Source organism: Hemitrygon akajei, chromosome 16, assembly GCF_048418815.1.
Source record: "Hemitrygon akajei chromosome 16, sHemAka1.3, whole genome shotgun sequence".
Taxonomy (NCBI): domain Eukaryota; kingdom Metazoa; phylum Chordata; class Chondrichthyes; order Myliobatiformes; family Dasyatidae; genus Hemitrygon; species Hemitrygon akajei.
In genome coordinates, this window is record NC_133139.1 from 48,011,917 (window position 1) to 48,035,864 (window position 23,948).

General features: G+C 43.8%; 1 protein-coding gene across 7 annotated transcripts in view; it reads left to right on the forward strand.

The window, feature by feature from the left end:
• The window catches only part of LOC140740028 (phospholipid phosphatase-related protein type 3-like), a 144,360-nt gene that overhangs the window by 19,459 nt on the left and 100,953 nt on the right, over positions 1 to 23,948 (forward strand). Inside the window, exon 1 of one of the 7 annotated variants that reach the window (XM_073068831.1) lies at positions 11,179 to 11,583. The exons of the other annotated variants lie outside the window; for them this stretch is intronic. The gene's annotated coding sequence lies outside the window, so the exon portion shown is untranslated. Of the gene's footprint in view, positions 1 to 11,178; positions 11,584 to 23,948 lie in introns of those variants that run through there. 7 annotated transcript variants of the gene reach the window in all.

The following is a 23,948-nucleotide window of genomic DNA, read 5'->3' on the forward strand; positions in this document are numbered from 1 at the left end:
TTCCTGATGGTATAATGAGAAGCATGTCCCAGGTGGTGAGGGTCCTTCCTGGTGGTATAATGGGAAGCATGTCCCAAGATGGTGAGGGTCCTTCCCGGTGGTATAATGAGAAGCATGTCCCAGATGGTGAGTTTCCTTCCTGGTGGTATAATGAGAAACAGGCATATCCCAGATGGTGAGGTTCCTTCCTGGTGGTATAATGAGAAGCATGTCCCAGATGGTGAGGTTCCTTCCCGGTGGTATAATGAGAAGCATGTCCCAGATGGTGAGGGTCCTTCCTGGTGGTATAATGAGAAGCATGTCCCAGATGGTGAGGTTCCTTCCTGGTGGTATAATGAGAAGCATGTCGCAGATGGTGAGGGTCCTTCCCGGTGGTATAATGAGAAGCATGTCCCAGATGGTGAGGGTCCTTCCCAGTGGTACAATGAGAAGCATGTCCCAGATGGTGATTGTCCCTCCAGGTGGTATAATGGGAAACAGGCATGTCCCAGATGGTGAGGGTCCTTCCCAGTGGTATAATGAGAAACAGACATGTCCCAGATGGTGAGTGTCCTTCCTGGTGGTATAATGAGAAGCATGTCCCAGATGGTGAGGATATTTCCCGGTGGTATAATGAGAAACAGGCATGTCCCAGATGTTGAGTGTCCTTCCTGGTGGTATAATGAGAAGCATGTCCCAGATGATGAGGATCCTTCCTGGTGGTAAAATGAGAAGCAGGCATGTCCCCGATGGTGAGGGTCCTTCCTGGTGGTATAATGAGAAACAGGCTTGTCCCAGATGGTGAGGATCCTTCCCAGTGGTATAATGAGAAGCATGTCCCAGATGGTGAGGATCCTTCCCGGTGGTATAATGAGAAACAGGCATGTCCCAGATGGTGAAGGTCCTTCCTGGTGGTATAATGAGAAACAGGCATGTCCCAGATGGTGAGGATCCTTCCTGGTGGTATAATGAGAAGCATGTCCCAGATGGTGAGGTTCCTTTCTGGTGGTATAATGAGAAACAGGCATGTCCCAAGATGGTGAGGGTCCTACCCGGTGGTATAATGAGAAGCATGTCCCAGATGGTGAGGGTCCTTCCTGATGGTATAATGAGAAGCATGTCCTAGATGGTGAAGGTCCTTCCCAGTGGTACAATGAGAAGCATGTCCCAGATGGTGAGGATCCTTCCCGGTGGTATAATGAGAAACAGGCATGTCCCAGATGGTGAGGGTCCTTCCTGATGGTATAATGAGAAGCAGCCATGTCCCAGATGGTGAGGGTCCTTCCCGGTGGTATAATGAGAAGCATGTCCCAGATGGTGAGGTTCCTTCCTGGTGGTATAATGAGAAACAGGCATGTCCCAGATGGTGAGGGTCCTTCCCGGTGGTTTAATGAGAAGCATGTCCCAGATGGTGAGGGTCCTTCCTGATGGTATAATGAGAAGCATGTCCTAGATGGTGAAGGTCCTTCCCAGTGGTACAATGAGAAGCATGTCCCAGATGGTGAGGGTCCTTCCTGGTGGTATAATGGGAAACAGACATGTCCCATATGGTGAGGGTCCTTCCTGGTGGTATAATGAGAAGCATGTCCCAGATGGTGAGGTTCCTTCCTGGTGGTATAATGAGAAGCAGGCATGTCCCCGATGGTGAGGGTCAATCCTGGTGCTATAATGCGAAGCATGTCCCAGATGGTGAGGATCCTTCCTGGTGGTAAAATGAGAAGCAGGCATGTCCCTGATGGTGAGGGTCAATCCTGGTGGTATAATGAGAAGCATGTCCCAGATGGTGAGGTTCCTTCCTGGTGGTATAATGAGAAACAGGCATGTCCCAGATGGTGAGGTTCCTTCCTGGTGGTATAATGAGAAACAGGCATGTCTCAGATGGTGAGGTTCCTTCCTGGTGGTATAATGAGAAACAGGCTTGTCCCAGATGGTGAGGATCCTTCCCAGTGGTAGTAATGAGAAGCATGTCCCAGATGGTGAGGGTCCTTCCCGGTGGTATAATGAGTAGCAGGCATGTCCCAGATGGTGAGGGTCCTTCCTGGTGGTATAATGAGAAGCATGTCCCAGATGGTGAGGGTCCTTCCTGGTGGTATAATGAGAAACATGTCCCAGATGGTGAGGATCCTTCCTGGTGGTATAATGAGAAGCATGTCCCAGATGTTGAGGGTCCTTCCTGGTGGAAGCCACTTCCTCGATGTCAGGGAGGCTTGTGCCTGTGATGAAGCTGGCTGAGTCTATCACTTTCTAAAGCCCCTAACAGTCCTGTGCATTGCGTTGCCGTACCAGGCTGTAAGGCAACTGATATATAATTCTCCCCACAGTCCATCTGATAGTCTTTGGTGACGTACTGTAGAACATAGATGAATACAGAGCAGAAACAGGCCATTCAGCCCACTATATTGAGCCAAGCCAGCTAAAAAGCAAATTAAAAACACCCAATCACTAATCCCTCCTACCTACACCATGTCCATAACCCTCCAGCTTTTAACATCCATGTGCCTATACAAATGCCTTTTAAAAGTCTCTAATGTATTTGCCTCTACCACCAAGCCAGAGTTTTATAAAGGTGCAACATAACCTTCTGACTTTTGAACTCAATGCTCGACTTATAAAAGCACTCTTTACCATCTTATTGACCCGTGTAGACACTTTCAAGGAGCTATGAACTTGAATCCCAAGATCTCTCTCTGCAGCAACACTGTTGAGGATCTTGCCCTTAACAGTGTACTGCCGTCTGACATTTTCCCTACCAAGGTGCAGCACCTCACATTTATCTGGGTTAAACTCCATCTGCCATTTCTCAGCCTATATCTGTAATTGGTCTATAACATGCTGTATTCTTTACCAGTCTTCTAAACTATCCATCACTCAACCAAACTTGGTATCATCTGCAAACTTACTAACCCACACATCTACATTTTCATCCAGGTCGTTTGTATACATCACAAACAGCTGAAGGTGCAGCACAGATCCCTGCAGAGCTCCACTTATTACAAACCTCCCATATCCCAAATCTCTCAAACTCCTAGCTGATTCTGTGCCTTCATCATGATTGCAACAATATCTTGGGCGCAGGATAGATCCTCTGAGATTCTGACAGCAAAGAACTTGAAACTGTTCTCTCTTTCCACTGCTGATCCCTCAATAAAGACTGGTCTGTATTCTCCCAACTTCCCCTTCCTGAAGTCTGCAATCAATTCTTTGGTCTTGCCGACTTTGAGTGCAAGGGTCTTATTGTGACACTACTCGACTAGTCGATCTGTTTCACTCCTGTGGGCCTCCTTGTTGCCGTCTGAAATTCTGCCAACAACACTGGTGTCACTGGAGAATTTATAGTTATATGTTTAGGGAGTTTCAGCATATACTGTAGCTTGTTTCCAGCTTGTAAATGAGAAGCGCTCATGGTCTTTTGATCCTTGCTGCTGAGAACCGATGGGAGTGCAGAGAGAATAAAATGGGATTAGTTTAAGATGACTGTAAAAGGGTGTTGGATGGTCGGCAGAGACTCAGTGGGCTGAAGGGCCTGTTCCCATTGCGTTATTTCCATTGCCTAACAAGTCGTGGAAAGTGAGGCAGTTAATGTTTCAGGTTCTTGACCTGAACTCTAAACATGCTCTGCCTCGGGGGAAATATACATCGTGAGCACATTTGGGAAACTAGCACCGTCACCACAGCATGGATCACAACTCGATAACTGGAGCATTAATATACACTAGACTGACTAATACTCAGTGATGGTTACCTGGAAATAAATGGAAGCATCCTAGGCATGCATCCTAACCTGGGAATATATAGTATAATGGGTAGGCTTCTGTTAGTCTCGATAGACCATGGATTTGCACCTTGGAAAGTTTCCAGGGCACAAGCCTGGGCAAGGTTTTTTTTCTGGAAGACCGGCAGTTGCCCAAGCTGCAAGTCTCCCCTCTCCATTGCCACCAATGCTGTCCAAGGGAAGGGCATGAGGACCCATACAGCTTGGCCCCGGTGTCGTCGCAGAGCAATGTGTGGTTAATTGCCTTGCTCAAGGACACACACGCAGCCTCAGCCAAGGCTCGAACTAGCGACCTTCAGATAACTAGATGAACACCTTAACCACCTGGCCACACACCAACACATACAGTACAATAACTGTTACTGGGTCAAAATCCTGGAACCTCCCCAATAACAGTGAGGGTCAACCTTCTTACAAAGGGCTGCTGGGGTTGAAGAACATGTCTCGCCACTAACTTCACAAGAGCAAATAGGAAAAGGCAATCAATTCTGGTCCATGAATGAAAAATACACAAAACTGAAGTGTAAATACAGGTGTCAGATATCTTCTGTACAGAATAACAATGGATCAAAATCACCATAGTTTGATACCTGTAACATATAGAATAGTTCAGATTTCATTCGAATCTGATAAATTTAATATCCTTCAAGCCAACTATAGCTAACTAACTTGATAAGAGTTTTATGTTGAAGTTACACAGAGATAAGAGGAATGTGACAGATTTGATTAAGGGTTCTTACAAGCCTTTGATAAGGTAATGTTAAGACAGAAGGCTGTGGAATAAAAGGGGCTGTTGGAGCATTTCACAAACAAGAGGAAATTTGCAGATGCTGGAAATCCTAGCAACACACAAAAAATGCTGGAGGAACTCAGCAGGTCAGGCAGCATCTATGGAAAAAAGTAGAGTCGATGTTTTGGGCTGAGACCCTTCTGTAGGACTGGAGAAAAGAAATGAGTAGATTTTAAAGGTGGGGGGAGGAGAGAGAAACACAAGGCGATAGGTGAAACTTGGAGGGGGAGGGATGAAGTAAAGAGCTGGGAAGTTGATTGGTGAAAGAGATACAGGGCTGGAGAAGGGGGCGTTTGATAAGAGAAGACAGAAGGCCATAGAAGAAAGAAAAGGGGAGAGGAGCACCAGAGGGAGGCGATGGGCAGGCAAGGAGATGAGGTGACAGAATGTTGAAGGGGAGTGGGGGCATTATCGGAAGTTTGAGAAATCGATGTTCACGCCACCAGGTTGGAGGCTACCCAAACAGAATATAAGATGTTGTTCCACCAACCTGAGTGTAGCCTCATCGAGACGGTGGAGGAGGGCAAGAATTGACATATTGGAATGGGAATGGTAAATGAAATTAAAATGGAGATCACTGGGAGATTCTGCTTCTCCTGGCAGATGGAGCATAGGTGCTTGGTGATGCAGTCTCCAAGTCTATGTTGGGTCTCACCAGTATAGAGGAGACCATGACAGGAGCACCAAACATAGGAAATGACCCCAACAGACTCACAGGTGAAGTATCACCTCACCTGGAAGGACTATTTAGGGCCCTGAATGGTAGTGAGGGAGGAGGTGTAGGGCAGGTATAGCACTTGTTCCACTTGCAAGGATCAGTGCTAGGAGGGAGATCAGTGGGGAGGGATGTATGTACAAAGGAGTTGGGTAGGGAGTGATCCCTGTGGAAAGCCACAAGTGGGGGGAGGGAAAGGTGTGCTTGGTTGTGGGATCCTGTTGGAGATGACAGAAGTTGAGCAGAATTATGTGCTGGACACGGAGGCTGGTGGGGTGGTAGGTGAGGACAAGAGGAACCCTATCCCAGGTAGGGTGGCAGGAGGATGGGGTGAGAGCAAGACGTGCATGAAGTGGAAGGATGCAGTTGGGATACAGTCATCGATGAGGTCCAGCGAGCACTTAAGCTCGATCCACCAGAAAAAGCGGGACCTCCCAGTGGCCACCCATTTTAATTCCATTTCCCATTCCCATTCTGATATGTCTATCCACAGCTATCTCTACAGTCCTCTAAACTGTCGTATTAACTTATGGAGAGAATAAATAGAAAAGTTGCAGGACCCAGAAAGTCAGCGGCTGCTTTTTTCTCAGGATTCCTGCTTTCTTCAATATGCGTTAAAAATGTGATACACATGACACAACATCCTAATCTTCAGAGATCGCAATGCTTGGAGATTTTGGATGACAGTGAGGAACATGATCATGGATTAATCATGGTACTGACAGGCTGGTGGAATAGGCAGAAGTTTGGTGGGTGTAATTTAATGCTAATCAAAGAAATGTTGCATTTTGGTAGGAAGAATGAGAAAAGGCAAGATAAAATAACAAAATGATTTTCCAGTCACCCTGTCCATAGATAGTTACAACAGGTTCTCCCTTGAAATCATGGCCACTAGTATTGGAAGAAATAGAATTGGTTCTGTGTTCATTGGATTTGAAATAGATGAAAAACAGGGAGGACAGCAGAGGGAAAAGAGAAACAATGACTTCTGGGTTTTTGGCAGGTGCCCTCTGATCAATACTTTCCACCAGGACGGTGTGCGTGTAGGCTGTCCCTCCACAAGGTCCTCATTCACTCACTCACGCCTCTGCTGTCTGAAAACCTCAAGCCCACACTGTCCTCATGGTCAAGTTCAAGGTGACCCTTGTTGTCAGGAGCACAGTCTCAGAGAAGCCACTGATGACACTTTGCTGCTCCGTGGTGCGTTGCAGAGGGCAGAACGGCAACCTCCATACTGGGAGAGCTTTTTTTTTAAATTTTTTTATTAGTTTTTCAAAACATTTTACAAAATTAAAAACCCCAAATCCCAATGAGGAGCATTAATACAGTGCAAGATTAAGCATACAATAACAATATGCTACACAGGAAGAGAATTTAACAAAAAGGCACCTAAATTAAAGACAAGTGAGCTTAGTGTCCTCCCCAAGCCCCACAACACAAGAAAAAACAACAACAACTCCAGACCAACCACCACACAATATAGAGAGTATAAGTCCGGACAGTCAAACTCCCAGACTGTAAATACACTTAGCAACAGCGGATAATAATGCCTACTACCAGAAAAAAAAAGGGAGCTGAAAGCAAGGGACCGAAAAGAAAAAAAAACCCTGGTCAAGAGGAAGGTTATGAAAGTACTCGATAAAAGGCCCCCAGATCTTATGGAACTTTAAATCCGAATTGAGAACTGAATAATGAATTTTTTCGAGGTCCAAGCAGGCCATAATGTCGTTAAGCCATTGCGCATGAGTGGGCGGGGCAACATCTCTCCATCTAAGGAGGATCAAGCGTCTCGCCAGGAGAGAGGCAAAGGATAGTATTCGGCATTTGGTCGGACTCAGACATAAACCTGTCTCGCCCCAAAAACCAAACAGAGCAATTAAGGGGTTAGGTTCTAGGTGCTGATTCAGAATACCCAATAGTGTAGTGAAGACATCTTTCCAGAATTTTTCCAAGCTAGGACAGAGCCAGTACATATGGATGAGAGAGGCCACGCCCCTCTTGTATTTATCACAGAGCGGACTAATGCTAGGGTAGAATCGAGATAGTTTAGATTTAGACATATGGGCTCTATGAACAATCTTAAACTGTAAGAGACAATGGCGAGCACAAAGAGAGGTTGAGTTAACCGATTTGAGAACTGAGTCCCAGCTCTCCTCGGATAAGGAGATATTTAAATCCTGCTCCCAGGCCATTTTAATTTTATCCACAGGGGCCCGTCGTAAGGCTGCTAGTTTATCTTGGATAATTGAAATTAAACCTTTACCTAGTGGATTAATGGAGAGAAATAGGTCCATAGCATTTTTCGCAGGCATTTCAGGAAAGTTAGGAATTAAAGGAGCAGTAAAGTGTCGGATTTGGAGATATCTGAAAAAGTGAGCGTTAGGCAGGTTGAACTTAACAGAGAGCTGTTGAAAAGAAGCGAAGCAGTTATCAATGAAGAGATCTTCAAAATGTCTAATGCCCTTCCTGTACCAAACATGGAATGCTGTATCGAACGTGGTAGGTAAAAAAAGGTGATTATGTGCGACAGGGCTAGAAATGGAAAATCCCTGGAAACCATAGCATTTCCTGAACTGAGCCCATATATGCAAAGTGTGTCTAACCAGAGGATTAGCTATTGATCTGGGCAGACTGCTAGGGAGTGCAGAGCCAAGAAGTGCAGATATAGATAATTCTTTAGTGGAGCTCAACTCCATTGCCACCCAGTTAGGGCACTCAGGTTGACCGTGGAAGAAAGACCAGAAGGCAGCACAACGTATATTATCTGCCTAGTAATATAAGCGAAAGTTAGGTAAAGCCATGCCACCCTCTTTTTTAGATTTTTGGAGGTGGATTTTATTAATTCTAGAGCACTTATTCTGCCACAGATATGACAAAATAATAGAGTCTAAGGAATCAAAAAAAGATTTAGGAATAAAAATTGGGATAGATTGAAATAAGTATAAGAATTTGGGGAGAACAAACATTTTGACAACATTGATACGACCTACCAAGGACATAGATAGAGGTGACCATTGTACCAGACTCTGTTTTGTAGCATATGAGAGGTTGACAAAGTTTTCACGAAAGAGATCTTTAAACTTCCTTGTGACTGTAATTCCAAGATAAGTAAATTGATTATGGACTACTTTAAAAGGGAGATCTCGAAATATTAGTTCTTGTGCTTCTTTATTAATTGGGAAAAGTTCACTCTTATGTAAGTTGAGTTTATAGCCAGAGATCTGGCTAAACTGGTCAAGAAGTGAAGACATTAGAGGTAAGGATGTAGACGGATTTGAGAGAAAGAGTAGTAAGTCATCAGCATAGAGAGAGACTTTATGTTCAACACCCCCTCTCCAAATCCCGGTCAGTTCAGGACATTTTCGAAATGCTATCGCCAGAGGTTCTATAGCCAAATCAAAGAGAAAGGGACTTAAGGGGCATCCCTGATGGGTGCCACGTTTGAGATTGAATACTTGGGATTTCTGAAAGTTAGTTAGAACAGAAGCAGTAGGACACAGGTACAGCAATTGGATCCAAGGGATGAAACTTTGGCCGAGGTCAAATTTACTGGGAGAGCTTTTGAAAAGTATTAAATTAGATAACTCGCTGGGACCAGATAAAATGTACCCCAGGGTACTGTGGGAAATGAAGGAGGAGATTGCTGAGCCTCTGGCGATGATCTTTGCATCACCAATGGGGATGGGAGAAGTACCAGAGGATTGGAAGGTTGCGGATGTTGTTCCCTTGTTCAAGAAAGGGAGTAGAGATAACCCAGGAAATTATTGACCAGTGAGTCTTACTTCAGTGACTATTGGTGTTCTGCAGGAATCTGTTCTGGGACCCCTCCTTCTTTGTGAGTTTTGTAAGTGACCTGGATAAAGAAGTAAAAGGGTGGACTAGTAAGTTTGCTGATGACACAAAGGTTGGGGGTGTTGTGGATAGTGTGGAGGACTGTCAGAGGTTACAGTGGGACATTGATAGGATGCAGAACTGGGCTAAGAAGTGGCAAGTGGAATTCAATCCAGATAAGTGTGAAGTGGTTCATTTTGGTCAGTGAAATTTTAAGACAGAATATAGTATTAATGGCAGTGTGGAGGATCAGTGAGATCTTGGGGTCCATGTCCATAGGATACTCAAAACTGCTGAGTGGATTGGTAGTGTTGTTAAGAAGGCATACGGTTTACTGGCCTTCATCAACCATGGGATTGAGTTCAAGAGCCATGAGGTAATGTTACAGCTATACAAGACTTTGGTCATACCCCACTTGGAGTACTGTGTTCAGTTCTGGTCACCTCACTACAGGAAGGATGTGGATATGATAGAGAGATTGCAGAGGAGATTTATAAGGATGTTGCCTGGATTGGAGAGCAGACCTTACGAGAATAGGTTGAGTGAACTTGGCCTTTTCTCCTTGGAGCAATGGAGGATGAGAGGTGACCTGATGGAGATATATAAGAAGATGAGGGGATTTTGATAGTGTGGATAGCCAGAGGCTTTTTCCCAGGGCTGAAATGACTAACATGAGGAGGCATACTTTTAAGGTGCTTAGAAGTAGGTACCAAGGGGATATCAGGGGTAAGTTTTTTTCACACAGAGAGTGGTGGGTGTGTGGAATGGGCTGCCGGTGATGGTGGTGGACCGAAGGGCCTGTAATGTGCTGTAAATTTCCATGTTCTCTGAGTTTCTGATATGGAAAGTTTGACCCCAATCTTTTGGCACTATTTCAGAATAGCTGCCAAGAAGATTTATATTTTTGGAGCCTTACAAAAAGTAATATGGAGATTACTAGTGATGTTTTAGAATAGAAATATTGAACAGAATTTCTTGGACCTTGGGTCCAATGTTTCCTTTGTTTGAAAAATTGAAAACTGTTTGCAGACAATAAATGGGGATCCAAGCATTAATACTTGAGAGAGAGTTGTCACCAGCAGGTGGTTGGTTGACTGGACTTTTGCTCCTGGACTGAGACCACTTCATTTGGACTCTGCCCAGCTGCCAGTGAGTTAATATGGAAAATTGCTTTGAATTGACAAAAGCTGTTTCACCATCCCTGGCAACTGACGGAGTGGCTCTGCATTGACTGTTAATTGTTAATGATATCCAGTACAGCCCCACTTCTCCTAATCTCAGTCCAGTGACTCCAGGGAGGAGATGGAGCCTTGTACTGCTGCCCATTCTGTCTTCTTGTGGCATATTTACAACCATTTTCTGCATATTCTGCAAAAAAAAGGAAAAATCTCCTTTTTTCTTTCCTTTTGCTTGGAAATACAGGCATTGGAGGTGTGTGGTTTTATTATAATAATGTGAATGCGGTTTGTAAGAACAATGAGGTGGAGATGGACTGCGCTGGTCGGTGGAAGAGGCAGCAGAGTGGGGAAGGTGGGTTAGAAAGAGAATGAGGGTCGTATCTGGAGAGAGGTGGTTACTGGAGGCAGCAGTGGAGAGTTTTAGGTTGTTAGATAAAATAACAATGTATGCGGTCCAGTTTATTTGTTGAAAAATACTGTAGTTCAACATTTAAGAACGGAGTTATGACTCCGTCATCACCCGTGTAGCCTCCTGCTGTTCAGAGTTCTGCAAATCTTCAGCACTGGCTGCTTTTATTTTGTATATTTAACATCTGTGTCTATCTTTATATGTAAGAGGATGGATGTTAGACTCTATGACTTGACATGTTGAAAAATTCTGAGTGCCATCATTTAGATTATTTCCAAATTCAGGGGACTGCTTTGTGATGTACTGCTGCATTATTCCCTCAACATGCTTCCCATAGATAATAGATTTAGTAACTTGTCTTCTCATTGCTTGTGAGAGCTTGCTGTTTACAAATTGCTTGCATCCTTTTCACAGTACTGCTCTGAACAAAAATTGTCAAAACAGTTCTGGATGGTTCAAACTCATGAAGGGTCCTAAGGAAATGACAGTTTCCCTGTCTACCACTTTGACTGTCCTTGGGTGCTACTGTGAGTCCTGTAATGGTTAGCGTGATACTATTACAGCTCAGGACGTCGGAGTTCACAGTTGAATATTGATGTCAGCAGTAAGGAGTTTGTACATTCTTCCCCCTGAACGCTTGGGTTTCCTTTGGCAGCATTGGTTTCTTCCCACATTCCAAAGACATAGTGGTTAGTTGGTTAATTGGTCACTAAATTGTCCTGTGATCAGCTAGGTGGAGTACTGGGCAGCACGGCTCATTAGGCAGAAGGAGCTGATAAATAAACAGATAGCTACATTTGTCCTTGAGCGTTGTACTACCTCAGTTATGGCCATCCCATTTGTGTTGGATTCATTTATCCTGGCACCTAAATCTCTCTGTTTTCAGCTCTGCTCGAGGCCGTCTCTCTGGTAAGTGCCGAGTTTGTACTAATGTCCCCTTCTTATCACTGTCAATAAGGAGGAAGTATGGGAGCTGGAAGAACGATTGTTGCCATCAGATGTCTGAATGATCCGCAAACGCTACCTCTTTTCCACTCCTTACGTATTTATTGTAATTTATGGTAATTTTTCAGTACTGCCTTCACCCAACGAACAAATGTCAGAACAAAACATCTGCCGGTTATAATAAACCTGATTCTGACTCTCAGCATCCTGAGCAGCTGCATCACTGCCTGGTTCGGGAATTGCACCATCTCGGATCGCAAGACCCTGTAGCAGATAGTGAGGTCAGCTGAGAAGATCATCGGGGTCTCTCTTCCCACCATTACAACATTTACACTACACGCTGCATCCGCAAAGCAAACAGCATTATGAAGGACCCTTTGCACCCCTCATACAAACTCTTCTGCCATCTGGGAAAAGGCACCAAAGCATTCGGGCTCTTACGACCAGACTATGTAACAAGCTATCAGACTCAATACCCAGAGTCTGGACTGACACCACCTTACTGCCCTCTACTGTGCCTATTGTCTTGTTTATTATTTATTGTAATGCCTGCACTGTTTTGTGCACTTTATGCAGTCCTGCATAGGTATGTAGTCTAGTGTATTTTTTTCTGTTTTTTTATATAGTTCAGTGTAGTTTTTGTACTGTTTCATGTAGCACCATGGTCTTGAAAAATGTCTCGTTTTTACTGTGTACTGTACCAGCAGTTATGGTCGAAATGACAATAAAAAGTGATTTGACTTGAGTTTCCTGGGAATCTTGTGTTATTCTGTGCTGTCCGTGTCAGGAAGTTGAGTTTCATACCCTCCGCTAGTGATGGTACACATCATCTCCACAGTATAATGCAGAAAGAGCACTACACTGTTGGAAGGGTCACAGGCCAGATGAGACTGAGATAAAGACTCTCTCTTCAGCTTTCTGTGGATATGTGTGATCTCAAGGAACTATTTCACAAAGGAACACTCCCTGCTATCCTGGCTAGGGTTCAATCTCTCAATCAAGCTTCAAGTCATACAGAGCAGAAACAGGCCTGTTGGGCCATTCTGACCATCAAAACAGCCAATGCATAAGTAGAAACAAGAAACACTGGAAATACTCAGCGGGTCAGGCTGCAATGGAAGGAAAAGAAACTGAGTCAATGTTTCAGGTTAAAAACCCTTCATCATACAGGAAAGGAAACCAAGGAAGAGAGAGTTCATTTCTTTGATGGAGTAAAACTGGGCTGACCATGGGAACAAGCTGTAAACCAGCCTATCTGGCCAAGAAAGAAATAAGAGTGATTAGAGAGGGAGAACCTAGATAAAAGAATGTAGGAGTTGTGAAATGCAGAGCAGCAAGATATGCCTGGCTGCTTAAGATGGGCATGTTCAATGGTCCCACCAATACTAATCCCAATGACCAACACTTGGTCTCTAGCCTTCCCTGCCTTAGAGAGGTAAGTACTGATCCAGATATTTTGTAAGTGTTGCAGTCTGATCTTCCACCATCCACTCAGGCAGGTGCCTTCCAGATTCCAATCACATGATTACTAGTTTACAACGCAATAAGCCACTTCCACAGTTGTACGTGGAGAGCATTCTGACAGGCTGCATCACTGTCTGGTATGGGGGGGGGGGGGGGGGGGAACTACTGCACAAGACCGAAAGAAGCTGCAGGAGGCTGTAAATCTAGTCAGCTCCATCTTGGGAACTAGCCTACAAAGTACCCAGGACATCTTCAAGAAGCGGTGTCTCAGAACGGCAGCGTCCATTATTAAGGACCTGCAACACCCAGGGCAAGCCCTTTTCTCACTGTTACCATCAGGTAGGAGATACAGAAGCCTGAAGGCACACACTCAGTGATTCAGGAACAGCTTCTTCCCCTCTGCCAGCTGATTCCTAAATGGACATTGAATCTTTGAACACTACCTCACTTTTTTCTTAATATACAGTATTTCTGTTTTTGCACTTTTTAAATCTAATCAATATATGTAATTTATTTACTTGTTTATTTATTATAATGTTTTTTATTTTATTGATTTTTTCTTCTCTCTGTTAGATTATGTTTTGCATTGAACTGCTGCTACTAAGTTAACAAATTTCACGTCACATGCTGGTGATAATAAACCTGATTCTGATTTTGATTCTGATTTTTTAAAATTCCAATCATTTTGTAACTGTGGGATCTTATGCAGAAATAGATTCTCCACTTCCCACAGTACAGCTCATTGGCAGAGATAAAATTGGCTCAAATCATGAGGGCAGGTTCATTCTGTCGTCTTTCTCAGTTAAAGAATGGGCCCACAGCTGACTGACCTGTCATACTTTTTTTTTACACTTGCCTGGTAATAATGGTAGACTGTTATCTTTTACAAGCCTTCAGGTTTGACCGCCAGTTTAGTTTTTAAGGAATATTTTCCCTGGATGTTGAGTGGAGCTATGAGAATTGGGACAAAGGCTGTCCATCCACAGGGACAGCCAGTTCAGTTCCCTAATATTGGTTTTGTGCTCCTGTTCTGTGTGTTGTGCAGGTGGTAGAAAATTTCAAAAATATCTTAAATTTGCTGCTCTAGGATTGTTCAGGAGGGAACCATACTGGAAGTCCCAACACCAAGTGGTGATGAGGGGAGGTTTTGACAGAGTAACTAGTTCTGATTTGGAAGGTGCTGCACTGAAGGGTGCTGGGCAGGGAAACAGGAAGCTGGGAGTTATTCTTATTTCCACATTTGTGGAAATGTTTCTTGTGTTCATTACTGATCTTTTCTATGTCTTGCCAGTACCTGGGGATTTAGATTTGGACTGGTGAGCTGAATACACAGGCGTAGGGTTGTCTAGTGCCTTCTTGTCACCGCACAGCCCTGACAAATGGACAGAGGCACCTTCAGGATGGGGGAAGGGGAGAGAAGGTGGGCCCTTGCTGCAGAGAGACTGGGTTGGAAAAAGGCAGCTGCTGAAAGCAGGCTGGGATGGGCAGGAATGGGGAGATACGAGTCCCTTGCCACTTTTCAGGGAACAGGTGGATAGTTTGAGTTGCTATAAATAGGAAGGTTATTCTGTGCAGTGAAAGCAAGATCCAATCTCTACTATCACTGAGATATTGTGCAATTTGTTGTTTTGCAGCTATAGTCTTTACTATGTTACAATAAGAATATATAAAAAGCATAAACAGTACAGGAAGAGAGCAAAATAATGAGGTGGTGCTCATGGGTTCATGAGTCATTCAGAGATCTAATGGTGAGAGGGAAGAGGGTGTTCTGAAAATGTTGAGTATGAATCTTCAGGCTCCTGTACTTCCATCCTGATGAAAGGAATGAGAAGAGGGCATGTTTTGGATGGAGAAGGTCCTTCATGATGGACGTTGCCTCGAGGCATTACTTTTTGAAGATGCTGGGTGTCTTAGTGTCCATAATAAAGCTGGCTGAGTGTATAACCCTCTGCAGTTTTTTCTGATCCTGTGCATTGGCAACTGCACAAGCAAGTGAAGCACCATTCAGAATCCTCTCTGTGGTACAGCTGGAGAAATTTCCCAGAGTCTTTTGTAAGGTAACAAATTTCCTCAAACTCCTACTGGCATACCTCATTTGCAATTGCTTCAAAATGTTGGTCCCAGGATAGATCTTCAGAGATGTTGACACCCAGGAACTTGAAACTGCTCACCCTTCCCACCATTGACCCTCAATCAGGACTCAATCCCAACTTTCCCTTCCTGAAGTCCTCAATCAATTTCTTGGTCTTACTGATGTTGAGTGCAAGGTTGTTGTTTACAACACCATTCAACCAGCTGATCCATCTCACTGCTGTGTGCCTCCTTGTCACCATCCGAGATTCTGCCAACAGTATTTTGATGGTGTTTGTGCTGTGCCCAGCCACATGGTCGTAAGTGCCAGAGAGTCTTCCCAGAACTGATTGCTGCTGCCTTTCTCTGCAACTTCTGGCCTTGTGCATGGTTAATGTCAGACATAGAATATTGAGTCAGTGGAATCTGTGGAGACTGGCTGAGTTATTCCTGCCTTGCTGCAACATACAATATTATGCTACATGTAAAGAATTTCTCCTCTGCATTTGATGTGCTTAGAGTAATGAGGCAGAACGCAAAGTGCAAAACATTCCTTCATTAGCTCTGTGCCCAGGAGAAGCCAATTAGCTCAGTGCTGGAGATGTTATTGCTTTCCTGAGTTGCTGCTTCAGTACGCAGGGGGTGAGGTGGAAAAGCCTTCTGGCTGTGGCTGTTTACGAGCTGCGGCCACGTGACGCAAGCGGTTCTAACTGCGTAACTCTCACTAGCTGAATTCCATCCACTACCTGCATGAGAACGTTTGTCACCCAGAAGAGAGGGTGGTAAGGTCATTTTTTGCTGATCCTAGACCCATCTCCAGCCCCTTCACCTTCCGCCGATGCCTGCTTTCTGGCTGTGAAATTGACAGTGACATGGTGGGCCGGTGCTCAGGCAGATGGTGTATGGTCCTGAGAATAACGCGGGCTGCTTGGACCAGGAGGCAGCACGAGGACTTCAATTCCTGACCTATCAGCAGTCCAATTGGAACCATGTCTGTGTGGTGATGGTTCCTTAACTCTCTGGTTTCTTTCTGCCCCCCACCCTTTTAAGACCCTCTTTGAAAGCAAATTGAGCTTCAGAAAGCTGTCCTTTATTTTGCTGTTCATTTTTGTCTCATATGGACTCATGGTGCAAGAGTCTTTGTGTTTCTTAAAAGAAAAGTCCCTGAGAAAACATTTCTGGCTCTGGCCATGAGGTAGTCCTTGTGTTAAGCCACTCACCCTTTGACCCTTTATCCTGGGGTCCCATTTGCCAGAGGGTCTAACTGAGCCATGACCATAGAGCGGTCATGGGAAACTGTCCCTTCAGCCTAACTCACTTACACCAACCAAGATGATTAACTGAGCTAATCCAATTCATCTGCATTCGGCCTAAATCCATCTCAGGCTTTCCAATCCATGCACCGTTCCAATCTACGTACCTTTCCAAATCACTGTTAAATGTTATAATTGCACCCACCTCTATCACTTCAGACAGAAATTCAACAATTCCTGTGCTTCACTGTTACATGACTTCACCTTAGGAGATCCAGGGTCTGAGCAAATCCTTAATCAGAATCAGGTTTATTATCAGACACATATCATTTTGTGGCAGCAGCACATAAAAATTACTATAAGTTACACTTAACAGTAAGTAAATAGTAGTTCTTGGACTTTTCAGCAAACTGATGGCAGAATGGAAAAAGCAGTGGACATGACTGGGGATGGTATTAGTGAGCAAAATGCAGCTTGAAGTTGCTCTTCAATTCATAGGTACTGAGCTGATTTTACACAGAATAGTTTAAAACGATAGCTCCATCACAACAATAGCACCTGTGACTAATGGAAATTGAAGCATAAACTGTGCAATTTATAAGACATTCATGTGCAAGACAATCAAATGTGAGCAAATGCCATTATCCTACTGAAGAGATTTGTAGTGTAATCAGCGCGGCATAGTGCAGTTTAAAACTGGATGCCTGTTAGATCTGATTATACTGCACTTCAGCAAACTGCGAATCACTGGAGAAAATTTCTGTTTCTGCCAAATGCTCTCCCCCTCCCTCCAACACTGGTTGCCAGAAACACTGTCGGTAAATGTGCTGGGTTAAATGGTGGAGGCTATACCTATCGTCCTCTCTTACCCACATCGTATTGCATGTTCTGTCTTTCGTTGCCATTGTGCTTTTGTTTGCAAATTGACATTTTTGTTGTTTCGAGTGTTGTTTCACCCATTTCTTGGGTGAATTTGCAATCGTTCCCCAATGCTGTTGGAGGATGGTGCCAGTGTTCTAGATCTTGGGCAAGCTATATTTGATGTGGATAGTGGATGGGACTCTAAAGTTCACATTATGATGTGTTTCTGCTTTCTGGTCCCTCCTTTTTTGTTGCTATTTTGGGTGATTTTGATTGATGAGGCCTGCAGACAGCAAACAACACAGCGCCTGATTGAACTAAACAGCTGAAAATTTTGAGCTTTGTATTCTGTGTGTTTTGCCGTTTGCAGTATTTGTGTTTTGGCTTGTAGAGATGTTGGTGTTTTTCTTTGAATGAGTTCCATGGTCTTCTTTGCTTCATAGTTGTGTATAGGGAAGACAAATCTCAGGGTTGTATACTACATGCTTACGTTGACAACAAATGTACTTTGAATCTTGAAACTTTGTTGTCATTTGTTAAAGGGCAACTGGAAAATAAATGTATTTTTCTTGGATTTTGAATGGTAGGGTTAATGGGCAATGGATCGTGATTCCCAAGGTGAGAGAGGGTGTAAGAGTCAGTGGGTGCTATGCCCACTCAGAAGGGTGGGAGCATGGATGGAGGGTAAAGGTACGGAGAGAGCTTTTAATACTCATTTACCAGGCTGTCAGTGTGAAGCTGTGTTGACCCATTCAAGGGGTTTTAGTGTCACACTTTGAGCTTTTACATTCATAGTCATACAGCACAGACACAGGCCCTTCAGCCCAACTTGTCCATGCTGACCAAGATGCCATCAAAGCTCATGTTGATTGGCTGCTTTACAGCTAGCACCAGCTGCTTCTCAGAGCTTACACATAGCAGACTGCAGGACAATGTGCTGAGGGAAGCTTGCAGTCCATGCAAAGGGTAGCGGGGACGGACCACCCCAGCAGGTCCTCCTGCTCCCAGATTGAGGGGTTCCTCGTACATCAGAAAGGTGTGTCATTCCCGAGGGCCAATTGACAGGCTGTGTGAGAAAAAGGTGCAGAACACGTTTAGAATTGACCAGATGAGACTACGAATATGAAGAGCTTTGGACTGTGTTTACTCTTTTATATTTATTTATTCTGAATAAATTTTATTTTGAAATGAAAAGAGCTTCTTTGGGTGATGAACATAAAGTCTAAATAAACATTAAAAATAATAGGAAATTGCAGTCAACACCAAATATAAAACTGCTTTCTTTCTTTAGAATTAGAAGCCAGAAGGCAATGCTGAACGTAGGACTGTCAGCCTCCCTGTCATTTCACTTTTTGGTTCCCATCTCTATCCCTCCTCTCAATAATTGCATCAGAAATCTTTCAATTTGACATTTTGTTCCTCCATTTGGATTTCTGCGTGACTCTGCGGCTTTGCTACTTGACATGGTTTCTGTATGTCTTGTCCAGAACAACCATGTAGTAAAGAGAAAAGAATTTTGTGTATTTCTTTGGCACCTTTGGTAACCCAGGGTGCCCCAAAGTGTTTTGCAGTCACAGGTTCGTTTTACAGTGCAGTTCCCTGTGGCAGAGGTAGCATGCACAGTGACACATTGTACAGAGCAAGCTGCCACAAACAGCACTGACTTCAATCTTTCAGGCTCTGAGGTAGCATTTTATCTTCTGACTTGTGCTAAACTTACAGTACAGTGTCAGTGGCATTTTGAAATAGGTGGAACTGTACAGATCACGTATGTTACTCCACCACATGTTTAGTGCTTTCAGCCATGGAAACCTCCCCACAATTTTGGGCATCAGGCAAATACTGGCCTTTTCTCTAAGTGGTATGTAGAAATGTTTTAAATGTTACCCTGCAAACACGAGGAAATCTGCAGATGCTGGAAATTCAAGCAACACACACAAAATGCTGATGGAACACAGCAGGCCAGGCAGCATCTATAGAAAGAAGCACAGTCGACATTTCGGGCCGAGACCCTTCATCGGCCCAAAACGTCGACATTGCTTCTCCCTATAGATGCTGCCTGGCCTGCTGCGTTCCACCAGCATTTTGTGTGTGTTGCTTAAATGTTACCCTAATGCTTTATTGACTATTAACATGTGTGAAAATGCTTCAGTCCCTCAGTGTATTTTCGCTGTATCAGTTACTAGACTTGGATATAAACATGTAGCTATCAGATTCAGAAGGGTTACTGCTGCCGCTAAGCTGTGTGGCATCCTTGGGACGGAGTAACATTCGTTTAAGCTGAGTGGAGAATACTTGGGGGAATATTTAAGCCAGGTTTGTGTGTTGCCTACCACGTACTAGAGTCCAGGATGTCTCAGAGTGGCTGCAGAAGATTCTCTAAAGGCAGGGTGAGCAGCCAGATGTCGTGGTGCACATTGGCACCAATGACATAGATGGAAAGGGGAAGAGACCCTGCGTAGTGAGTGAGGATAGGGAGGTAGGAATGAGGCTGCAGAGCAGGATCTCTAAGGTAGTCATCTCTGGATTACGATCAGTGCCTGCTGAGGGCAGGAATAGGGTGATAATACAGATGATTTAGTGGATGAGGAACTGGTACAGGAGGCAGGGTTTCAGGTTCTTGGATTATTGGAACCTTTTCTGGGACAGGGGTGTCCTGTAGAAGAGGGAAGGGTTGCACCTAAACTGGAGGAAAACCGATATCCTAGCCGGGAGTTCATTAGTGCTGCATTGGAGTGTTTAAACAAGTTTGGCAGGGCACAGGCCAGAAGTGAAGTTTTGGACAAGAAGGTAGATGTTGGAGCCAGTGAAAACAGGCAGGAGAAATGTAATAGATACAATGGAATGGATAGTTTGAAGTGTGTGAATTTTAATGCTAGGAGTATTATGTGATAAGTTGATGAACTTAGAGCATGGATCAGTACATAGAACTACGATGTTGTGACCATTACAGAAACTTGGCTGAGAGAGGAACAGGAATGGGCACTTAATGTCCCACACGAAGTTTCAATGTTTTACGGAAGGTAGAGAGGGAGGTAACAGAGGTGGGAGAGTTGTACTACTGATCAGGGGCAATATCACAGGCACACACAGAGGGGACATAATGGAGGGCTCAACCTTGGAGTCTTTATGGGTAGAACTCAAAAATAGGGAGGTTTCAATCACTCTAAGCCTCCCCCTCCATAGCCACCAGGACATTGAGGTACAGATATACAGGCAGATTAAGGAAAGAGGTAAAAACAATAGGGTTGCTGTCAAGGGGGACTTCAACTTTGCTAAGATAAAGTGGAACCTTCTGAGTGCAAGAGGGGGCAGAATTTGTTAAGTTCAGGAAGATTTCTTAAACCAATATGTAGGTAGTCCAACAAGAGAAGAGGCTGTACTGGACCTGGCATTGAGAAATGAGCCTGGCCAGGTGACTGACCCTTCCATGTGTGAACAGCTAGAGAACAACAATCAAAACTCCTTAAGTTTTAAGATAGCTAGATTTAAGGATAAGTATTGACCTTGTGGGAGAGTTTTACACTGGAGCAGGGCAATTTACGAGAGTATCAGGCAGGAACTAGGGAGAATTAATTGGGAACAGCTGTTTTTGGACTAATCCATAGCTGATATGTACAGGGTATTTAAAGACCAATTGCAGGTATGTTCCAGTCAGAAGGAAGTACAAGAATGGCAATGTAAGAGAACCTTGGATATCTACAGAGGTGATGAATTTAGTCAAGAAGAAAAAGAAAAAGTATGCAAAGCTTATGAAGCTAGAATCAAACAGAGGCCTTGAGGATCATAAGGAAACCAGAAAAGAACTTACGAAGGGAATTAGGAAAGACAGAAAGGGCCATGAAAAGTCATTTGCAAGTTATATCCCATGCCATTTTACACATCAAGAACAAGAGGATAATTAGGAACACTGAAGGATAAAGAGAGTACACTTGCTTGGATGTGGAGAATGTGGTGAGGTCCTTAATGAGAAATTACTTCAGTATTTACCAAGGAGAAGGACGTCGAGGACAGGAAATCGGTGCTGAGTGTATTGATATGCTAGCGCATTCTGAGATAAAGGGAGGAGGATCTGTTGGTCTCTTAAAGGGCATTAAGTCATCAGGGCCTGTTGGGATATACCTCAGGTTATTGAGAGAGGCAACAGAAGAGATTACTTGGGCCTTGACCAATATCCTTGTGCCCTCTCTAGCCACGGGCAAAGACCTGGAGGACGGGCAAGTCACTAACCTTGTTTCATTATTCAAGAAGGGAAACGGGAATAATCCTGGGAATTTTAGACCAGTGAGTCTCATGTCAGTAGCAGCAAGTTACTAGAAAGTATTCTTAGGGATAAGATTTATGAGCATTTAGAAACCCATGGCCTAATTAGGAATAGCCAGATTGACTTCCTGTGAGGGGAAGTTGTGTCTTACTAACTTGATTGATTTTTTTTACAAGGTGATGAGGGTGATTGATGAAGGTAGAGCTGTGGATGTTATCTACGTGGATTTTAGTAAGGCGTTTGATAAGATCCCTCATGGGAGACTCATCTGGAAGGTTAGGATGCATGGGATCCACGGTGAATTGACTGTTCAGATTCAGAATCAGCTTGCTCACAGAAGACAGAGGGTGATGGTTGAAGGGGCCTATTCTCACTGGAGGTCTGTGATTAACAGTGTTCTACAGGGATCTGTGCTGGGACCTCTGCTGTTTGTGATGTGTATAAATGACCTGGATGAAAAGATACATGGGTATGTTAGTAATTTTGCTGATGGTACAAAGATTGGTGGTATTGTGGGTAGCGTAGAAGACTGGCAAAGAAAACAATGGGATATAGACCAGTTGTAGATATGGACAGAGAAATGGCAGATGGAGTTTAACCTGGCCAAATGTGAAGTGTTGTTCCTTGGTAGGTCAAATGCGAAGAGACAGGACGCTGTTAAGGGCAAGATCCTCAACAGTGTTGCTGAGCAGAGGGATCTTGGGGTCCAAGTTCACAGCTCCCTGAAAGTAATTACACATGTTGATTGTGTGGTTAAGAAGGCATATGACATATTTGTTTTTATTACTTGAGGTGTTGAGTTCAAAAGTGAGGAAGTTATGTTGCAGCTTTGTCAAACTTACAGTTCAGGTCACCACATGATGTTGAGGCTCTGGAGAGCTTTACCAACATGTTGCCTAGATTATACAGTATGAGAGGCTGGACAAACTTGGGTTGTTTTCTCTTGAGAGGGTGAGGCTGAGGGGAGATCTGAAAGAAGGTTTTAATATTATAAGAGGCATAGATAGAGTAAACAAGCAATATCTTTTTCCAAGGGTTGAAATGTCTAATACCAGAGGGCATGCATTTAAGGTGAGAGGAGAAACTTCAAAAGAGATGTGAGGGGTAGGTTTTTTACACAGAGTGGTGAATTCCTGGAATGCACTGCCTGGGCTGGTGGTAGAGGCAAATACAATGGAGGCTTTTAAAAGACGTTTCGATAGACATACGAATTTGAGAAATGTGGAAGGCTATGGACATTGTGTAGGCAGAGGAGATTAGTTGGCCATTTGATTACTAATTTAATTGGCTTGCCACAACAATGATTGCCAAAGGGCCTGTTCCTGTGTTGTACAGTTCTATGTTCTATGTACTATGAAATGTCAGGAGATTATTTTTTACAGAGAGAGTGGTAGGTGCCTGGAATACACTACCAGAAGTGATGGTAAAGGCTGATACAATAAGGGCATTTAGGAGACTCATGGATGAGAGGAAAACGCAGGCTTATTATGGGCTGCCTAGGAGGAAAGTTTTAGATTAATTGTGGGATAGTCAGCACAACTGAAACAAGAGAGGGCCTATAATATAGCAAAAATTAATGGGAAGATAGATTAAGGATCTTTTAAAAACCAAAAGAATGCAACTGAGTCAACCATAAGGGGGGACAAGATGAAATATGAAGGTAAGCTAACCAATAATATAAAGGAGGGTATAAAAAGCTTCTTCAGATATATAGTAAAAGAGAGATGAGAGTGGATATGGTCCCACTGGAAAATGTTGCTGGAGAATCAGTAATGGGGGACATAGAAATGGCTGATGAATTGAACAAGTGTTTTGTGTCAGTCTTCACTGTGGAAGACACTAGCAGTATGCCAGAGGTTCGAGTGTGTCAGGAGCAGAAGTGAGTGTAGTTGCAATTACCAAGGAAAAAGTGAAAGAAGCTGAAAGATCTGAAGGTAGGCAAGTCACCCGGACCAGATAGACTACAGCCAGTGTTCTAAAAGAGATAGCTGAAGGGTTTGCTAATGATGTTTCAAGAATCCTCATTTCTGGAATGGTTCCAGAGGACTAAAAAAGTTGCAAGTGTCACACCACTCTTCAAGAGGGGAGGAAGGAAAAAAAGGAAATTATAGACCAGTTAGCCTGAATTAGTGGTTAGGAAGATGTTAGAATCCATTATTAAGGATGATGTTCTTGGAGGCATGTGATAAAATAGGCATGGTTTCCTTAAGGGAAAATCTCGCCTGGCAAATCTATCGGAGATTCTTTGAGGAACAACAGGCTGGATAGACAAAGGAGCATCAGAGGAATTAGTTTATATGGATTTTCAGAAAGCCTTTGAAAAGATGCTGCACATGAGGCTGCTTAACAAGATAAGGGCCCATAATATTACAGGAAAGAAAGCAGCAAGGATATAAGATTAGCTAACTGGCAGGAGG